A 21,174-nucleotide genomic window follows, 5' to 3' on the forward strand; every position below is an offset into this window, starting at 1 on the left:
AATGGCAGGTTCAAAATCAAAACATAAAAGGAAGAGCACTGGCTGCAGGATTAATGCCCCTGGGACACAGAATGTCTCTTCCTGAGGATATTTATAATCCACACCTGGACCACATTGTTGGTGGTCCTTGGATTTCTTCTGGGATGAATTCCATGGTCAATGATTGAGTTACAACTTTGTTTTCAACATTAAACTAAGGGGAAAATGAATTGATGTTGGAAAGGAGTTACGGTCAATGATTCTTTCTCTACAGTTTTTCAGGAGCAACATTTGTTCTTTTGCATTACTTGCTGCAGTGTAAAGGAACCTGTGGCCTCACTGCACTTTTTAGGTTTGTTTTTCCAAGCAGGATTTAGCTGTGATATTCATCTAGTTGTCTTCAGACAGGGGAACCAGCAGCTTTCCAAAGTGTACTTGCTTTTTCTGCCAATGCAAAACGGCCATAAAATGTTACCAAATCAGAAAGGGGTTGTTATTTTCACTTCCCATCAGTGTAAGTGACAACATAAGACGTGAAGCAGTGGAGAAATTGCGGCTTTAAAAAAAATTAATCAGGTCAAAGCCTGTTTGCATGCCACTACACCACTAGTTTGCATGCACTTTGCACGGTTCAAAGCTTACTCTGAATGCAGCTCATGTACACCAAGGCTTTCAGCCATCACAGCAACAGCACCACTGTGAGCCACGCTACAGACAACAGCTCTGGCGAAAGTCCTCAACAAATCCCTGTCCTGCAGGGCAGGAAATAAGGTGGCTGGAGCGCAGTCTGCAGATGTGGAGGGAGATCAGCAGGTAGATAAACGGGGCCAGGCAGCTCTGCAGACTGGAACAAACACTGTGCATCCCTGTGCTCACCCATGTAATCCTAGGGCCAGCATGTGTAGCCTGGAAGACACGGTTCCCTGCCCTAACATTCTAAGAGCCAAAGTGCCCCTTTTGCCTCAAGTGCCTTGCCCGTCCCCAGGGGTGTTTCAGCTCCACAGTCTGGGAGGTGATCTGTGCTTCCTTCTGGCTCAGCATCAGTGAATGAACTGAGCAAAGGCAAAAATGGTCCTCTCTGCTCTGTCAAAGGAAGCCTTGACCCTACACATCTGCTTCTGCTGCAGGCAAGCCTGGGGTCGAGTTCAGCAAATGCTGTACAGGCATGAAAAGTGATGCAACACACCACCATACCATACTGGGATTTTCCCTAAGATTTAAGCAGCTCAGGTTGCCTTTTCCACAGATAGCCTCTTTGGAAAGCCTTGAGATTCATCTGTATTTGGGTCATTGCCATGTATAACTTCCTCTAGACTGCTAGAAGGAAGTAGTAGTAGAAGGAATCCTATCCTCATAGAGAATGAAGAATGTTTCCCTGTCCCCAAAATGACAGGAGAGACCTGATTTCCAGACACTCTTTTTACAGCCCTGGCTCTGATTTTGCATAATGTGTGCTTAAAAAAAGGACTGTGTACTTACATCCCAGCAGCTAAAAAGATGAGAAAAGATGGATTATTGGTATGCTTCTCTATGTTTTATGCACTGTCTAGAAATTTCAGTACAATTCAGCTTCATTACCTAACTCAGCATGCTGGCTGAGACCCAGACAGATGCTCAGGTACTGTTCCCAAGTACTGAAAAACATAAAACACATCCCAGTCCACACAAATCTCACACCCACCTCAAAAGCCTTGCTTGACAGTTTGTTTTCAAGGCTGGATCTGTCAGCAGCCCCATTGTCTGGTGACAATGACAGTCTGGTGACATGGCAGTGAACATGGCATGTTGTCTTCTCCAGGGGACTCCAGTTTTGCTTGTAGGCCAGCTCTTTGGCCACGAAAACCTGCACTTTATCACTGCTCTTTGGCCACGAATGCTGTACTTTTGGCTAAGCACGCCATCCTCTTTTCTTGAAACACCTTAGAAGAGACCCTGGGTTAACCCTTAGAGTGGTTGAAGAGAAACTCCTAGTGCCTGAGCTGGGTGGTGTGCACTGGGCTGAGCAAATGCCTTCAGAAGACAACAGAAATTCAGAATGGGAATCCTCCCATGTCCTCCACAAACTACTGCTATCTGTAGGAGCCACAAAGCTCCTGTAGTACTGTGACTCACCTTCATTCACTTTCTACACAGTCTGAGCAAAGACCTTTTGTTCCCAGACTTGCCCACCATTGTTAGTAACAGAGATGGACTTTTGAGAAAGTGAAATGTGTGTCCCCCCAACAACTCCTGACACATCACCACATGCAGAACCTGTCTTCCTTAGAATACACTTGGCCACTTCCTATGCCATGCTGTGGATGTACTAACACAGACCATTCCAAGTAATCCTGTGTACCAAACACTGGCAGCTGTCTAATATCTAAGTCATCAGTTGATTCCTCCCTGAAGTAGCAGATCATGTTACAAGTTGAGCTGATGTTAAAAATGTATTTCCTTCTCATGCTCCTCAAAAGCCAGTGGAAACACAAGTGTCTAGGATGCAACTATATATACATTGTTTACTGGTTAACTCCTGGTTTGTGGAAGCAGATTTTCCAGGCGCAGATCACAATTTCCTTTTCTAGAGAATTGGGCAGCTGGACGTATGCCTACAGCTGTTTGCACAGGCCACTTCTTTCTTCTTTGAGATATTCGCATCACAATACATGAGCAACACACACAGCCCTTGGCAACCTGGTGAGTGAAATACACTTGGGGGTGTGGGGGAAAAAGGGAGGGAAATAAATAACCACACCATGGGTGTGATCTCAAACCCATTGAAGTTAAAGGAAGTGATTTCAACATGCACCATCTACTCTGCAAAGAGGTGCCAAACTAACTCTAAGCTATTGGGCTTTCCAAAACCTCCACAAAGACCATGTTTATAAATTGGTGTTGTGTTGCTGACAACCGTTGTGATAACTCTTGGTTAGTAATCATTAAAATAAAATCCTTGTTCCAGCAGCATGCTTGGCTGCAGCAAGAGCTGTAGGCAGGTACCAGGGACTAGGGCTAATGACAAAGCTCTGGATGGAGAGAGAAAGGAGAGACAGTAAATAAAATGCAGGAATTAGCCTGAGGAATATTTCAACCATGGATAAAGAAATAAGTAAGACTTGTCTCCAACTTGGACATAGCAATATCTGAGTACTTTTCATCCAGCAAATTTGTAACACTGTTTATGAAGGAACTTTGTATCATTTTTCCTGCTGCAGCATAATATCTGCTTAAACCCAACATTTTAAAATACCTTTGCCACATGGAGATGAGGAGTAACTCAGGACAAACATGCAGACCTCAGCTTGGCCTTTGAATAGGTGCTTCACATTTGTGAAATCAACAGCTACAATATGCTTCTGGAAAAAAGCATGCCAGCCCGAGGGCAGATCTGCTTGCACAGTCACTGCACCTGGCATTACAGCCTGTGTTGCCATCCAGACCATCTATAGGTACCAACCATCTACGACCAGAGCAGCTCAAGGAGCCGGGACATCCCTCAGGATGGGATGTGCTGCTTGCTGCTGTACCAAAGCCAGCTGAATGACGTCTCAGAACAAGGTGCAATTTTTGTGTCAACAATGGGATCATTAATATGAGCGTCTGCAGGCTTCAGACCAAATCCCTTTCTTGGAACAATGCAAAGGGAGTTAAGGGGGTATTTTTTGTTGAGCCCAAGGCTGAGCTCCCCTGCTCCAGACTGCAGCACACAGACAGTGGTAAGTGTGTGCAGACAGACAGGACTTTGCTCTCTAAACCAGCCTGGCTCATTGCCCAAGCTTCAAATGCAGCCTGTGAGGGTTTGACTCCAGACAATTTGATGGATACTGCGTGGATGCTGGAGGCAAGAGAAGCCAAGAAAATGAAATATCTGTCTCTCAGTTGCTCTATTTCCTGAGATATTTAATATATATATCCTTCACTTCTGTAAATACACTTTGCATGCTGCTATAGGTAGGGTATGGTTCTAAGTGTGATACTGTGAGAAGAGCGTCCAATACATAAACCAAAACTGGAGAGTGTTTCATCTACAGGCATCATTCCTTACAAGTAGTAATAATATCCATGTGCTAAATTCATTTATTTCTGCAAACAGGTCATAAATTACATGGCAGCACAATAATCCCCATTTATCCCATTCTTTGACCTCCTCTGCAATATGCCTATTGAGCCTTTTCTACCTGCACTGCTTTTAACTTTATCAAGTGCCTTAAGCCCTCTGAATTTTGATCATTGAATGCCAACAACTGCAGTGATTAAACTGAAGCCTGAACCATCCCCATTACTAAAAACTCACCACTTGCCTTTTCTGCAAGTCTCATTTCAACAGCATTCCTCTCCTCTTCTCCCTTGGCTGGCTCTGATTGAAAAAAATATGCAGGACCATTTCCCAGGGTTAATTTTTAATAGTATCCTCACTGCTGCAGCAGATGAAGTCATTTATTATCCAGCAGGCAGCATGCTAACATGCTAGGCAATGGCAAATGCTGAAGGAGGTGACTCAGGCATAAGCAATCAGGCGGAGCTGTGCATTCCCACCTGCCGGACGGCTCAGCACAAAGAGCCGAGCACAGCGCTTTAGTTTACCCTACGCTTGCATCTTCATCCAGGGACACCTGGATTCCAGCCATGCAGCCAGCGAGGTTTATTTGCTTCACAGTTATGTGCAAAGCATGTACATGAACAGAGGCCAGCCCTCCCTCAGCCTGGGCACTTTTTCCTCTAAGAAAGGTGGTCATCCCTGCTGCAGGAATGTGTCAGCCCAGGCAGTTTGGCCCTAAATAACACTTTGTGATCTCAGGCAGACTGGAGCTCAGCCTACCCACCTGTAAAACAGGTTTAATGGTAGTTGGCTATTTTTATAGAAAAGCTGGGAGGATTACTTCATGTCTGAGATCTCTAGATGAGAATTGCTTAGTGGCAGAGAGCATTTTAAAAGAACAGCTCAAAATTAGGGCCAGAGCAGACTGGCAGCCCAGTGAGCAGGTAGAAATGACTACAGAAGCTGCACTGTTCTTGTCTCATTACCCAAGAGCCTCAGAAAGTCTGGGATGCAGATGATTCACAAACCAGAAAGTGCTTTTGAATTACTTATTAAGTAGGATTCATGTTGCTTTTACTGCTCTGGGACACACAAGGTTGGGCTGCAGAATCCCTTTTGCCATCTCCTCAGAGTGCAATGTGGTGGCAATGCAGGGCTCACTCACCCATGTATCTATCACAGCTGTATTTTTGCCTCCACAGAGTAGGCCAAAGGCCACCGAAGAAGTACATGAACCTCCCTGTATCTGCAGTAAGCTTTGGATCAGACCTCAGTAAGCCAACAAGAACGTGTGGCTAAACATGCTACAACAAGTTCACTGGCATGTGCTGATCTGCAGGAGAGCTGGTGTGAGTGTACTCCTGAAAACCAGGAAGATCTTGACTAAGGAGGCAGCAGCTTCCTGCTTAGTCCTCTCTGGAGCACACCAGTGCCACTTAAATGGGGAAACAGAGCAGCTCTGAACCCATTCCCTCCCCTGTGCACTATCCCAGAGAAGCCAGAGGGAGGGTATTGTTCTACTCTTAATTCACTTTGTGATCACGTAAGTCCCCCAAATCCCACTTCCAGTAAGCTCCAATGATTAAACAGCTCACTGAAGGGAAACTACAGCTAACACCTTCTACCCCTATCAAAGCATACTGCTAATGAGAACTGGGAAATGGCTCAATGTTAATACAACATCTGTAGATTAACATAAGCTTACCCATGTTATCATAGTCAATGGCTGAAATTCCATCAATCACTTGGATTCACATAACATTTGTGATCAGTGTTTTCGTACGTTAACCTCAGTATTTCCCCAACAACTGTCTGCTGACTGAAAGTGGGAAACATGAAGTCATCAGTCTGAAACCAGAGAAGAAATTTGCAAGGTGTTGCTTTGGGCATCTCAGCTTAGGAATCTTGCAGGAGGTCTGACTTCTAAAATGTTTAGCACTGGCCCCCTGAAAGCCCTCAGAGAGTATCTGGGTGATTTGCATGCACACACACACACACAGAGTCACACCACTGCTGAGCTCATGAACATCTGCTTGAAAAGTTACCTAGAACATGCAATGGACCTGCACCAGTCCTGCAAGATGCGAGTGACTACAGGTCCTCTTCTGCTTTTTACCTTCCCTGATGGAGAAGCAGCAGAAGAAAGGGGATGACCAAACTGCATACAAAAAACTCAAGAGGCTGTGGTCAACTTTATGGCTTCAGTGTAGGGTCTGTAATATGGAATGGGGTAATTGCCAGAAAGAAGAAAATCGTGTGAAATAGGTGTAGAAATACCCTGGAGAGGTCAACTACATCATGTCGCTGACTGAAGGGATGATTTCTAACCCTGTGCTGCTCTTGAAGGCATTTGTGCAGAAGGACTATGCCCTCACCTTTACTAGAGGTCTCTCAGGACAGCCTAGACAGAATAGTGACACCAGAGCATAACCTAACTGCCAAGGAGTCCTTCCAATATTTAACCTGGATCTCACTTGATGTGGGAATCCCGCTACCACCACAAGCTCCCAGGGAGCTCTATAATTCAGGATCTCTAGCTCTGACAACGAGCAGCTGTACTGCAGGAGAGCGTCTACCTTTGCTATAAATAACCTCAAGGCTGAGGTCACCTATGGACTTTGTCACTGCAGCAGCGCGTATTTTAGGTAATCACAGAAAGGGATGAAGGGGGACCCGGAAACACTGCACAAGAGCATCAGGAAGAGGCTGCCACAGAGGAAAACAGCTGTCTGTGATGGAAAGGGACCAGATAAGCAAGCTTTACTAAGGTTGGGTAGGAATAGAACATACACTGGAGTGTCAAGAGCACTAAGAAGCAGAAAGATGCTGGGGAGGCTGGATTCTATCCTCCTCTTCAGTCTGCAGAGTGGTTTTATTTGATGTGAGTACTGCTTCACATCTGCTTTACTTGCTTGCATAGATAGGAACCAAGCCTCATGGCATCTCCTTACAGTAGAAGGAAAACCAGAATTTAGTGAGGGCCTTAACAGAAGAGAAAAAAAGGCTCAGCAGCTTGAGTGTGATGACGAGGAGGGATGCATGGCAGGGATAGAGACAATGTGTGGCCAGTATATTAAAAAACAGTCAAAGGAAAAGGAACCAGCAGTTTAACAGATAAACACAAATGTCTTTAATTTTATCTAGTTCTACCGTGTGTGTGCCTAAATAATGCTGTGCAACACTGCTTTGAAATTTCTGCATGAAAGAGATGTAGTTAGCAATTGTTCTTTGAAGCTGAGGGGAAGAAAATCAGCATTAGCTGATGAAGAAGAAGAATATTTTAAAAATAATACCAATAATCATAGTGACTTCTCCAGGAGAACATGTGGGATGGTCTGAGATTTCAGTAGAAACTCATCTGGTACAGAGAGGCCTTGACCTACACAGATAAATCTGTTGCACATCAGTGAATGCAGAAATGATATAGAGCACAAGACATCCCTTAGCAACTCATCCCGCTTCCACTCTGGAAATCTGGCTCCTGCCAGCAAAACTGACAGATGACCCAGAGCATGTTAAGTGATCCAAACTGTCCCATAAAAAAACCTGGTAGCGTATCAGTTGCAAAGTGTTCAAACTTTTCTGTAGAGTCTGAAAAAGAAAATCACATGAGGACTAAATATCACAAGGGCTTCTTAACAAAAAACACGGCTTCTGACTTCCAAAAACCTGAGTTATTGCTGTATGAAGAGAAAGGCAAAAGCCCTCTCTCAGAGTGCAGTGATCTGAAGATCAGGCTCCAAGGGAATGATTGACATTCCATTCAGGCTGACAGCTAACAAAAGCTCCTGTACATATGCCAGCAAGCCACTGCCAGGAAAATCAGTGTGGCTCCCAACTTGCAGATTTCTGCATTACCAGGCCTCCTACCCTATGTGACCCTTGCTGATCTACGCTGGTAGGCTCAGCAGAGAGTGGAAGGAGACACAGGACCTCACCAACCCTGGCAACTTTTGATGAGGTGGGGGCATTTCATGAAAGAATCCGTGTCATTTCTAAGTAACTCAGGCTCCAGACACACCACATGATCAGCTACATCTCCCTGAAAAAAAACATGAATAGTCAAAAAGAACATTTGTTGGGGGCTTAAGCTAACACCCACAGGAACAAACGGGACACTGCAGAGGGCAGTGCGCTTCAGATTAGACTGAAACTAGCAAGCAGTTGTAGAAAGCAACACTGCTTGCAAATACTCAGAGATAAAACCCGTATCTCATCTCTCCTCCTGCTCACTGCACACAGCAAAATCTGAAGTCCACCCATTCCATCATCCACTCAGGTGAGGGCCTCATGTCACCAACTATTGCATACCACATCTAGGGAGATGTGATCGTTGTTCATTCCCACAGTGTCTCTACAAGGAGGCTGACTAGGAAATAACCAGTCTTTGAATTACATCTCTTGTGTGTGCGTGTGTGTTTGGGTTGTGGGGTTTTTAATAGCAAAGAAAGGAATCAGCAGCTGTCTGTATTTTTAAACTATGGAACACAGATCTTCCACTTCCAAGCTCTGATTACAAAGCCTTTCATTTCTGCAATTCCAGAGCATCTTCTCTGCAAGTTTCTATTCTCAGTTCAAAATTGACCAAATCCAAATGTTAGCAAAATTTATTTCAGTCAACAGGAATCTTTCCTCTCTCTAGCTTTGGTGGAGCTTGGGCCAGGCACCTGACAAGATGCTGCCTTCCTTATTTCAAAAAGGAAATCTATGATAAGAAAGATCCTGTCCTGGATCAGATAACCCTCCAGAACTGACGACTTTGCTCTGCCCACCCAGAATCTTCTGCAACATATCAAATGTTGAAAGAAGCCTGAGCACTTTTGTTTAGTAGCATTTAATCCAATATTAATGCCATTATTTTGGGGATTAAAAACAAAGTGGTCCCATTCACTGCTTGGGTCATTTGAAGCAATGTGATGTCTTTGGAGATTATATAGAAGAAGATTTTGTTGATTTATTGAGGATTGATTAATTAATTCAGTGTTTTCTTCTGTTAATTGATTACTCCAGGAGATCTTTCCAGTTCAGTGTCTGTCTTAAAAACCCTTTGCAGCCAGGACTGACTGATCTTTTTTTTTTTTTCTCTGTGTGGTCTTTCAGTTGGACTGCTGCTTCCAAGTCTTAGGTATCTCCAAGATTCTCAGGCCCTTGGGATGACAGTACACACTTGTGACATTTCACATTTGTGATTTCTCTTGTGCCTATGTCTCTCTTGGTACAACCTGCAGTAAGGATTAGCCCGCTGACTTTTTCCAGTCTCTAGGAGACTGTGTTAAATTATAGTGTTGAACAGTTTTAGCATGGTTCCTTTGAGATGACTTTCATTTATCTCATGGTTTCTTTGTGCTGCAGGAGACTCAGATCTTTCCCAAGTCTTTTTATAGTCAGTCACTCACAGTATAAGAATTCATTGTCAAGAGTGAACTCTAGCTTTGCATCTCACATAGATTTATCTGATATGTTCAGAGTTTCTTTTCAAAGGCTTCTTTCCAAGTCATGCTATTGTCAGGGTTTGTAATCTAGCAGTATTTTCTCTATAACCTCACCAGGAAGCCAGAAGAGAATTGTCCGTGAGTCATGAGAATTTTACCTGTGAATTCAGCTAGGCCCCAGGCAGCTCAGAAGGTTGGTCACTGTTTCTCAAGCATTAGTACTAGTGCATGAACAGACTGGGAGAGTGCTTTTAAAATAGAAGGGGGAGCATACACTTCATTCCATCACATAGTTCGAGCTGTGTTACTTGTGGCTCAAATCAGTAGTCAAGGGATTAAGAAACTCTCAGTTTTTCCTTCACTTTTCAAATCTGTCCCACAGAAGACATCCTTTCCAGCTCCAGAGTAAAGCATACCCTAGACCCACTCCAGATCTACAGATGCGCCTATCCTCAGCACAGGGTAGTGACACCAGCCTCTGTGACTCTTTGCACAAACAACAGTTTTCAAAATTGTCCTCCTCTGAGCTAACAAAACTCAGTTTTTATTTTCTCCTAAAGTGATAACTATGAGGGTTTCCCCTCTCTGCCCTTAGCTGATTCCCTTTGCCATTTCTAAATTCACTCACTAACCCAAGGAAGCTGTGTGGCAATGAGTCTGTCCCTCCCAGAAGCATCCCTCTAAAGAGAATGGGTTTGAAGATGGATTTTGCAAGCTTATTTCATCCTCTGTCTCAGGTAACTCCAAAGTACTTACAGATCTGCAGACTTGCTTCACTTAAGAAAAAAAAAAATAGAGGACAGTAAAATAATGGAGACTGTCAGAGAATGCAAGGCAAGTTAATTTCAGAATTGGTTCATCTCTTACTGGCATCTTCAGAGTTGCATCAGCTTGCTGAGGAAATGGATTTGTCCTTGTGTTTCTGAGAATCCAGCCTTGTTTCAATTCTTCTGAACACTTCCTTCTTTCCTTCAGACTGCACTGCAGCTTTGATCCAAGTATCAGATAGGCCCACAAGGCAGATGACTTGCACTGAATTGAACACAAACTTCTACTGACAGGTTCTGCTACCTAGATGATGCATGGCACACAAGTGAACAAAACTGATAAGATCTCAGCTTCTTTCCATGTTATAGTAACAAAGCACCTTGTAATGATAATTTTTTTCTGTTCCATAAGCTGGTTGCCATGGCAAGTTACTTGTGTTACTTTGTCAGATATTACAAGGAAACAATTTGCATTCCCTAGAAATATAGAAATTTTTAAAAGTCGACTGCTTATCAGTTTGTTTTCTGCCATGACACTACTCATCCTCTTAGCTCAGGGAGAGATGAGCAAGAAAACATCCCAGTATGAGAAAAGGACTTGCAAATTTCTTGAGTCTAGTGTATCTGCAGGAGGACTAAATTAAAAAATCATTAAAAATATGGTGCAATGGGGAAGCAAAATCCACAGGGATCTCTGCTTTTCTCAGTATGCTCTCAGAGACATTGTTAAAGGGAGCACAGTGACAGAGCTTTCCTTGAAAACACTTTCCAAGAAAGTTTTGGTTATACAGAAAAAATGTGCATCCACGAAAATGGACTAGGTTGAGTTCAAAAGCCATGGAAAGAACCAGAAAGCAATCTGCATGATTAAAAGTCAGGTGAACTTGTAGATATGGTGAAGCAACAGGAGACCCAGAACAACAATAGCAAGTGACACCACTAATCTACTCTCTGTGTCTGCTGAGAACTGATAAACCCTCCAGTATACCAAAATATATGGTGCATATCTGGATGTATTTAAGTATGTATCATTACGAAGCTAAAAAATTACTGTTACCTACTTTGCTGACGATTTTGATGATCACAAAAAGACCTTCTCATGTTCTTTTGAGTTTGAGGGAGAAAGAAAGAATAATTCAACTTGGGTGTTTCTACTAGCAATCACTCAAAAAATACCCTAATTTTAACAATGTAGCCTTGATCTGTAGCTGATGAGCAAGTTCAGTTGCTCACTAAGCTCTTGGCATAAGTCTGTATGTCACACAGTGGACAGATAAGTTTAGATCTTGGCTACAATTCCCCTCTTGCAGAAGTTAAAGAGGGGGTGAAAATATCAAGGAGTTAGTTTTGGGTCACAGCACCTACAAAAATCAGTGATGCACAGACTGAATTTAGAGTGTTGGCACAAAAAGTCATGACAGGATAAGCATGTCTATGAGTTATGGCCTTCCAACTGCAAGCTACATACAGTTTGGTGAAAACAATCATGAAAAATTGAAGGTATGGGAATGATGGAATGGCTTTTCAACTCCACTGCAGATTTGGGAGTTTTACCATGGCAGTAAGAGCCTGAGATCCTCTCACTTTCCTTTTTATTGCTCTGCATGCCAGTGGACCCAGTATTTGATTAGCCTTCCTTTCCTGTCAAGCAAGGCTTACAACAGTTAGAGCACTGCAAGCCAGACATTTTCCAAGAATTAAACTCAGGTTTAGAGAAAGGAAGGAATAATCTGCTTGGGAAGAAAATTTTTTTACAAACAGAACGGGCTATGACCTCAAAAATTATAAATCTGTGCTCTGACAAAAGCAATGGAGTTATGTTGCTTTGCCACAGCTGAAGATCTAGTCCCAATATTTTGCTTTTTCATCAAAAAGTAGAAGGGGAAAGAAGACACTTTTAAGCTATTATTACTCTCTGTGTCTTTTCAAGTCTGTGCCATCACCCCTCTGCGATTGTGTGGCTATGACTCACCAATAGGTGATTCCGTCTCTGTCTTCCAGCAGTCTGCAAACAAATAGTCCTCAGGTATCTCACAGCCTGATGTGATCTGGCACTGAAGAATGAGCAAGAGAGAGGCAGTTTCAGTCTCCTCTTCTGGTGTTTCTTGCTTCTTGTAGGTTACTGAGAAGCTCAAGAAGCATGAACCTGAGGTTCCCCCATAGCTGTGCCTATTTTACTACCTATTTGGTGCTTGCTCCCTGACAAGTTCTTCTGGGCCACCTAGGTACCGAAAAATACAAGCCCGTTTTCAGAGTGCTTCAAAAAGCGAGATTTCTGCATGCTCCAGTACCCTGCCTGCTCGTTAGAAACGGCTAAAACAAGATGAGACAGGTAGCCCGGAGAGGCGGTGCATGGTGCGTGCCTGTGTCTGCCTGTGGAGAAACCCATCACCTTTGTGTGTGCTGCTGCTCTGTCCTCAGCTCGCTCACGAGAGATGCTGGCTTTCCGTGAGCTGCGGCCCTCGCTTCTGTGGAGAACTGAGAGGTCATTCAGAGTCAGGAGGGCTTGTTAGAAGCAAGGGAAGAGTTTCGAGGTAGGTTAAAACTTCAGCTTTTTTTTGGACCTGTCTGTTTGCGTGCTGGTTTTCGAAAAAGTGCTCTGGCAGGTTTGTTTGTGCTGGTGCAACACGTTTCTGAGACCTGAGAAAACCTGCACAACTCTCTCAACGGGTATCCTTAGAACATGTTTAATCTGCTCTTGCTACAAGCTCTGCAGGGCATGAGCTTTCTTTTTATTGTGTGTCAAGCATAGTATCTAGAACAATGGTTTTTAGATCGATTTTCAGATTACTAGATACTTTTCCAATGGAAACACTAAATTGTGGAAGTGTGCTTGAAACATGTCAGAGAGAACAGTGCTTTTCCAGTACCAGGAGTGCGTACTTTATTTGACATCATATTCTGCATCAAAGCTTGATTACCTCTGCAAGCTGCTGGATAATACAGTGACTATGCAAACCACTATCCAGTTTCCGAATAGTAATAGGGGAATCACAGTGTCCAGTAGTAGAAAATGTCTGGTGTACTGTGACAGAACAGGAAGCACTGCATTGACAGACCCGATTTCAGGACATGAAGCTTGAGTCCATCAATATTTACTAGCTTTGCTTCAGCAGTGCTCCTTGCGGGACCCAAATAAGATCAGACAAGAGCCTTTCAACACGCTCGGACCTTCATCTGAAATTGAAGTAATTCTGCTCAGACAGTGCGTATCTCTGCTGCTAAGCCTAACTGAACTCCATCTGCCTTATACGGAGTCAATTCAGGTATCTTTTCTTTTGTGGCCTTAATTGCTCTTGAATAATTTGGAGTCATCTATTTTTCTAGGCATTTCCAAGGGCCAGATAAAAGCACCCTGTGAGCTGAGTTTAGCGCAAGGGGTAATCAGGCAGGACCGTGACTGGCAATCAACACTACATTTCAGGGGTCTCTGGTCCTCCTCCCCAGAACGCCTCCGTGGGGCGCCGACAAAGGCAGCGCAGCCCCGGGCAGTCCCGCGGGGAAGGGCGGGCTGCGGGAGCGGCCGCCAGGCCTTCCCCTCACCTCGGGTGCGGGGCGCTCCTGCGGAGGGGCCGCCGCGGGGCGGGAAGCGCAGACGGGGTCCCCCGGCGGACAGCACGCGATCCCGGCGGCTCCCGGGGCGCGGAGGCAACAGGGGTCACCCGCCGGGGCGAGGCAGCGCCCGACACCCCCCGCAGCCGCCGCCGCCGCCGCCCCAGGGACCGCCCCGCGGCCGGGGGCAGCGGGTGATTGACGGGCGGCGCGGCCCACCCGGAGGGCGGAGGCGGCGGGGCCGCCAATCAGGGGCGGCGGGCGGGCGCCGAGCGGCGGGCGGGCGGGGCGCGGGCTGGGCGTGTGCCGCGGCCGCCGGCGGGGCGCGCTCCCGCTCCGCTCCGCTCCCGCTCCCTCCGCACGCACATTGTCCGGGCGCGGCGGCGGTACAGCGCCCCGGCGCCCCGTGCCAATGCGGGGCGGGCGCGGCACGCCGGGGGCGCCTCCACCACCGCGGTGGAAACTTCCCCTCGCCGCCGGGCCGACGCGCGGCTGAAGCCCCCGGCGGGGAGGAGCGGAGCGGGGTTTCGCCCGCCTGGGGGGGCGCCTCGTCTAGTTTGGTTTTTCCTACGTTGGAAGGGCAAAAGCGAATAATACTGTTACCCGGCTTTAAACTTCCGCGCCCCGCTCTCCAGGACGCGCATCCCGCCCGGCGGGGTGGACGAGCCGGTGAGTGGCCGCCAGGAGCGGGCTGGCGCTGGGTCGGGGTGGGTGGGACGCGCCGTCGCGGAGGGGCAGCGCCCACTGGCTCGGCGGGGACGGGTCGGCAGCGCCGCCGCCACCTGTTAGCGGGGCTGTTCCCTCCAGCCGCCAAGTTCGTACCCCCGCTGTGCTGGGGCTGCCCCCGCCGTCGCCGGGGCGGCGGTGAGAAGGGAGGGACCCTCGGCCCGGTGGGCGGCGGCGGGGCCCGGGCTGTTGGGGGCGGTGGCGGCCACCCACCTGCTCGCTGGCCGCGCCATGACTATGCTGCCTGGGCGCTGCCTGCCGACCCTAGCCCAGGCAGGCTGCTGGGGTGGGAGGGTGGTGGGGTACCACCGAGCCACAGCCTCTGCACCCCCTTTGCCCTCCATTCTCTCTGCCCTCCATCCCCTACCCTCCTTCTGCACCCACTGTGCCCTCCTCCTGTCCTCCCCCTCCCAAGCTGCAGCCCTGTTTCCTTCCCCCCCTTGCCCTCCCGCTCCCCTCCATATCCCTTAGCTGCAGCCCTGTTCACCTCCTCTTCTTCGCACCCCTAGTTTGCAGCCCGCTGCACCCGTCTTTCCTCATCCCCTTGCATCCCTCACACTGCTCCTGTGATGCTTCAAAGGGAGAGCACCAGACTCGCCACGCTTTGCTAAAGCAGGTGCCTGCTGGGCTGGCACCCTCCAGGAGAGACGAGCTCCACGGCGGTGCCAGGCGCCGCCAGGCCCGGGGCGAGGCGCGGAGGGGACAGGCAGGTGGAGGAGGCGCAGGTATTTGTGTGCATCTGTGAGCAAGTGAGCGAGGTCCCCCGTTCTGCGAGCATGCGGCTCTGCGGAGCTGGTGACACCTCCCTCCCTCCCTCCGTCCTAGGGAAGCTCGCCGCCGGGGCTCTGCGGCGTGCCGAGGCTGCCTGCGCCCTGCTGCCCCACAAAGGGTGTCGCGGCGTCCAGGGCTGCAGCGTCTTCACCCCAAGTGAAGGTGCATCGGATGGCTCGCTTGGCCCATACAGGTCCTGGCTGGGGGTGTATTTAAATTGCCTCAAGCAGTGGAGCGTGCCTGGAGACAAAAGAGACTGTGAGAAGTCAGAGTGGACTGGCGAACTCTGGAGCGGCTGGAGAAATGCTTAGGACAGCTGGAAACAGGACCGTGCAGCAGGAATGGCTTGTTAAGCCATTGCATGGCAAGTCAAGCCGTTGACTATTTCAGTGTCTTAAGCTGGATGGTCGTATCTCTTGTAGCCTGTGACGTGCAGGTTGCTCCTGGGTAGGTCTTTGAAATGCAGAAAGGATACGAACTCGTGGTGAGGCTGTGTCACAATGTATTTCAGTCTGGTTGGCATGGGTAGGATGTGCAGCTTGGAGCAGGAACTGGTTTTGGATGGAGGAAAGTACATGAGGTTTGGTGTGGGCTTAGCTAAAGAGTTGCTGTAGTCAGAATTGCTGATGTGTTTATCCTTCACAGCTCTGAAATATTTTAATTCTACAGCTGGTGATTTGTGTGATTTTCCCAAGTGTTTTTAAGACATGACTGAATCCATGTGTATCCCCCCTCTGTGTGTCTGGTCCTTTCCTTCTCCTTGTAAAACGTTTTTCCCGTGTGATTAATAACGTGCCAACTGCTTCATTTCAGCACTGGGGAGGCTGATGCTGATTGATTTTTCTGTTCAGTCTTCTTGGTGGGTCTGGAGGCTGATGGGTGTTATCACTGCAGAAAAGTCTGCTTTTGGGTGGGAGCTGTCAGCATGTCTATTTTTTTTATCTCAGTGAACCTCTTACTTCTTTTAATTAAAAAGAGATGAAGTATGCGTGGTAATACCCTTCATGTTTACATAAAAATGATCTTGTAATTAGCAATAATTATCTCAGTTTGGGATATTGCTGAGATATTTAAACAGGACTTGTGACCCGAGGGACACTTTTCCGGCCCCAGGAAGTTGCCCTGGTGTGGTTCTCTCCTGTGGTGAGTTTGATTCTTGGCTGCTGCCAGTGGTGAAGGTAGAGCAGCAGTGGGAGTAGCCTCGTGTTCCTCTGATGTCGGCCTAGAAAGCCATGGCCACAGGTTCCTTCTTTAGCCTGATTCTGCTTCCCAGGGCTCCCTGGCAGCCCTGCCACCACGCACGTGGAGATGGTTTACCTTGGTGGCTTTCACCCCATGGTCTGAGGATTCTCAAGGGGACCTTGCTGTTGTCTTGGGGGAGGGGGGATAAAAACAGGCTGAAAAATTGCCAGTTGGTCTTTTTTTTTTCCCTTCTGGTTTCCTCACTGGTTCTCTGAGGGAGGTTTGGAAAAGGCTGCTGGCAGTGTGGGAAAATTTCCTTGTCAGAGTAGAGATCCTGAGGCATCCTTGTCCATCTTTCACCTGATTTCCCTTCCCTTTAAGAGGAGCAAAGCTCAGCTTAAACATTTGCTTCCAGGCTGGATATGGCTCTCACTGCCTTTCCTCCTGCTACCAGTGCACCCAAAATTTACCTTTCTCTTAGGCTGCCCTTGGAGCTCATCAGATTTTTTGGGGGTGAAAAACCTTCATGGAGTAGAAAAGTTGAATATTGGGGAAACATTCAACAAAATAAAATCAAGACAAAAAGTACTGCCTATAGAGAGGAGTTCTTTGTGGGAGGGTGGTTAAAGTAGGAATGTCTCCTCTTCTGTCTCTCAAGATGAGTTATACAGTATACTGTATTTTTGTCAGTCTAGGAAAAGCAAAATGGTTGTCCTTCGAGTAATTTTTATCTAATTGTAATTTATTCCCAGCTTTCTATTTTAACATTTTTGAACTGTAAACTTAGAAGCAGAGCTTATTAAGCAGCAGATAAAAATGTTGAATGTATTTGAATTTTACTTGTATTAATCTAATAATATATTTATGACATGATATTTGATCAGCTCCATACCTGGCTGAAGACCACAAAAGAGTGTTAATCAAACAAATTATTTGACAAATACAGATGAGATTAAATAAATTATCTATTTGCCAGCTGCTGTTCAACTGATCTGCCATGGCATGTTCCTTGTTCTCTTATCTTTCCCTTCCAGTTTTCATTCCATTTTTGCATGGTTTATCTTTTCCTGAACTGTCCCTGGTATCTGTTTCATTTATCTCTTCTGTGTCATGGTTTTCCTTCTATTCTTTCTTCTGCCTCTTTCTTGAACCTCTCTTTCCATGCTTTTTGAGTCCAAATTAGCCTTTTCTCCTCTTTTTCTCTACCTTCCTGGTGGAGTTCTTTATTGAGCACTTCATAGTCAGCTCAACTAAATCTGGTATGTGTTTAAACCTGTAAAAATGTAAAACTGAACCTAGACTGTGTCTAAGTATGAAGATGTTTGCTTGGTGGTAATGCTTCTCTGTCTCTCCCTGTTTTTTCTGGCTGTTTTAGGAAGGGTGTTCCTGCAATTCTGGAGGTTTTCCCCAGCTCTCATTTTTGCTTGTATTCTCCTTATGCCTCTTTCAAAACCGAATTTGACTTTGTATCTTAAGAAAGCAACCAGGATCAAATGGCAGCCCGTGTGTTGTTCCCTGGCTGTGTATCTGCATGCAACCTGCTTCCATCTGCTGTCTGACCAACCCAGCCTTCCTGCCAGCCAGTTTTGCTTTCCTCCTGGCATCATCCTTCCTCCCTTCTGGGGTTTACAGCCAGGAGGTGTCTTTCAGTAGGGCAAAAGGAATGAGTGCTCAGAACATTTTCTGGTTTACCTATTACTTGCAGAGTCTGTATGAAATTCAGGTTGCTGAGGGTAAGTGGCAAGAGGTGAACAGGTCACTGTGCAGGTTATAGTGCATGACTGAGCAGTCACAATACTGAGCTTCGATCTAGTATTCAAAAATTAAAGTCTCTTAAAAAATGAAGTTTCTGTTATAAAGAAGACTTGATTTGTTTTGTGGTTTGGTTTTTTTTTTTTACCCCTGGATGAATTCTAGGGGTGGGGAGGATATTTCAGAAACAATGAGAGGAATATAAAACCTTGCATTTCAGGGGAGGAGATTTGCTCTGCCTTGGCAATAAGGCTCAGGCAGTCCAGAGGGGTGTGATTGGAGTGCTCAGAGTGCGTGATTCGCCTCCGCTGATGGTTGCAGTGATGTTGCAGCAGTGCATGAGCTAAGCTGTGTATGTCATAGCTGTTTGCTTGAAGTACTGGGAGTTATGCCACGATGCCCCCTTGTACCCTGAAGGAAAGGTCTCTGCTGTACTGAAGTGAACAGTTCCACCTCTCCTCTGTCTTTGAGGGGGTTTGGGTAACACTCGGGTGCACTGATACAGCGAGCAATCCAGGCGGCACGTTGTTGCAAAGCAGAATTGATTGGGGAGGATGGAGCCAAGAGGAATATTCTTTCGCAGTTAATTATTTACTGCAGGGAGAGAGAGAAGCTGATGATGTTTGGTTTATAATTACAGATATCCAGAGGTAAATACTTCTAGATGATCTGTTTTATTCTGAGTGTTGCTACCTGTATCTCTCTATAAAGTGGGACCAGCACTGTTTAATGACCGGCTCAGTAAAACCAAAACCCTGTTACCAACTTCTCACCAGTGCAATATGGTTCTACAGCTTCCTGTGTGTGGGGCTAACTGACCCAAATGCCTATGGAGAGGGAATAGTCTTTCCATGCTCACTGTCTTAATGCCTGACCTCCCTGTGGTGCCCATCCGACAGCAATGTGGCCTCTTGGAACAGCTGATCTCTGTGCTGAAAGGTGACTTCATGGTTAAAGCCACAGGATTGTGAACTGGGGAGTCCTGACCCCCCATCTGGCCTTGGCTAAGCTGGTTGCTTATCTCACTGGACTTTTCTTTAGGAGGGATACTGACCTAGCAGATAACCAGCAAATACCCAGCCTATCTGCTAAAAGGATAGGATACCCTGGGTGAGGGGTACTCTAATAATGCAGAGGCAGTGGCAGCCCAGGTACTTGTATACTGCTGTGCTGTGGACCAAACTTTAAGAGGATTTTTCCTTTTGCATAGCTAAAACCATTTTAGATCAGACTGCTTGTATGCAAGTTAAATTCAAGAGCTGGTGGAGCTGAGTTTAAATGTGTGTGTGTGGGAGCAATAACTTGACGAATACAAAAAACAGACATTGCTGCAATGTCTCTGGGAAGATGCCTGTACGTCTTCTGCTTGTTTAGCATCCTTGAGAGAACAGCAGACGTGAGGGAGAAGCTGTGGCCTGTGAAATGAAGAGGATGTCATGCTCTTACTGGGAGAAGAGGAGCAAGATCTAAAAAGCCAGGGAGTAGGAGTGAAATGAGGGATGCAGGTGTGCACAGCGGGGGCTGCTCCAGGCTGCCCTGTTCTCCCTGGGTAAGGCTCTGCAGAGAGAGAAGCGAGGAGGAGATCAGTGGAACAAGGCATTGTGGAGGCTGCTGTTTTGCAGGGTGGTGCGTTGGCTCTCCTGCTGGTCAGGGCTGAACCGAGGCATGGCTGGCTGGCAGTGTAAGTGCATGGGGCCATATTCCTTGAGAAAGGCAAACCAGTGAAAAATCTCCAAAGAAGAGTCTGGTCAGCAAGTGCCTGTGCCTGAGGCAAGTTGGGATCTTGTTTAGAGGGTTGCTGAGAAGTGAGCTCTGTTCATCAGCAGTTTGTTGGGGTAACAGGCAGCCGTCCTGTCGGCCTGCTCCAGGATCACATTGAGTGCTCTGACACTCTGTGCTATCTTCAGCAGTTCTGTGGCTTACATCCAGCTCTATTCACCCTGCTTCAAACCATGTGTATAGAATAAGCTTGAATGTATAAATTTGGAGCCTGAAAATGATGGATTTCATCCTATCTCAGACAGCTACTGCAGCAGCCAGAGCAGTATTCCTGGTGTGGCGCTTGGTCCTCTGTTTCTGTAGGAATTGCAGCAGCCATGCTCCTTCCCTGCTGATGGCTTTGCATTGGATGTCAGGGGGCTTAATGTTATGTGAGGGACTGAAATTCATCTTCCAGGAAAAGGAGATGGCTGGGCTTCTGAAACCAGGCTTTGGTTCGTATGATAAGTAGATAAAACAATAGTTGATTATGTTAAGTAAATAAAACGTCACTGTTTATTATGGGTAAATATGGAACCGATCCTGGCTTGTATGTATGCTAATTCTGTGATTAACTTTTTCATTGTCTCCCCTTGTATCTCTGTCTGTAGATGCAATGGCTCCTTTTGGGTCCCACTCTGTTAGGCTCCTGCTGTGAACAGCACAACTCTCCTTTTTAGAATGCAGACCTAGCAAATGCTGGTGAAAGCAGGAGGTACCTCTGGTGTGTGTGTGCATGCACACCCCTTGCTTTCCCCCCTTGTGTGCAGAGGATGAATGCATAACCTTACAGTATAACCTTGGTCATACAAGGTTTCTCCCAGTCTTGTTTCTCCTGGCCTTTTCCTGATTTGCATGATATTGTAAGAGGCCAGTTGTCTTTTTCTGGAGGGCTTGTCCCACTTTCCACACAGGCAGCCTTGAGCGAGTGGTCTGCTCCCTGACCCGCTTCGACAAGCATGTGTTGGCTTCTTGCTCTGCTGATGTGGGAGGCAGGATGAGGATAAGTGCTGGGGGCTAGGCAGGGGGAGGACATTGCTGTGCTGCTTGGTGGTGTCACCTCCCGTCTGGCAGTCAGCATAGTTGCTGATGGATGAGGAGGTATGCACAAATCCCTGCTTCACTTTCTGCCTCATTGTTCTCCTGGGGTGTGTGGTGGCTGTAGTGAAGTCTTTTAGGGTCAGATCTGCTCTCTCCTAAGAGTGCAACTGTATGTCCTCTGTTCTGCTGTACT

At 46.7% G+C, this 21,174-nt stretch overlaps 2 protein-coding genes across 5 annotated transcripts in view; one reads left to right on the forward strand and one right to left on the reverse strand.

Annotated features, from left to right (window-relative positions):
* LRRC56 (leucine rich repeat containing 56) overlaps positions 1-13,923 on the reverse strand; it is a 78,404-nt gene extending 64,481 nt beyond the window's left edge. The window contains exons 1-3 of one of the 3 annotated variants that reach the window (XM_069017054.1): positions 13,743-13,923; positions 12,172-12,253; positions 10,300-10,503 (exon numbers count right to left, since the gene is read on the reverse strand). The gene's annotated coding sequence lies outside the window, so the exon portion shown is untranslated. Of the gene's footprint in view, positions 1-1,660; positions 4,250-10,299; positions 10,504-12,171; positions 12,254-13,742 lie in introns of those variants that run through there. The other 2 variants (XM_069017055.1, XM_069017057.1) reach the window with 2 other exon arrangements.
* Positions 13,924-14,045: 122 nt separating this feature from the next.
* Positions 14,046-21,174, forward strand: part of HRAS (HRas proto-oncogene, GTPase) — a 40,615-nt gene continuing 33,486 nt past the window's right edge. For both annotated transcript variants that reach the window (XM_069017070.1, XM_069017071.1), the window contains exon 1: positions 14,046-14,420. The gene's annotated coding sequence lies outside the window, so the exon portion shown is untranslated. The remainder of the gene's footprint in view (positions 14,421-21,174) is intronic.

The sequence above is a fragment of the Aphelocoma coerulescens genome, chromosome 5, assembly GCF_041296385.1.
Source record: "Aphelocoma coerulescens isolate FSJ_1873_10779 chromosome 5, UR_Acoe_1.0, whole genome shotgun sequence".
In the NCBI taxonomy this organism is placed as follows: Eukaryota; Metazoa; Chordata; class Aves; order Passeriformes; family Corvidae; genus Aphelocoma; species Aphelocoma coerulescens.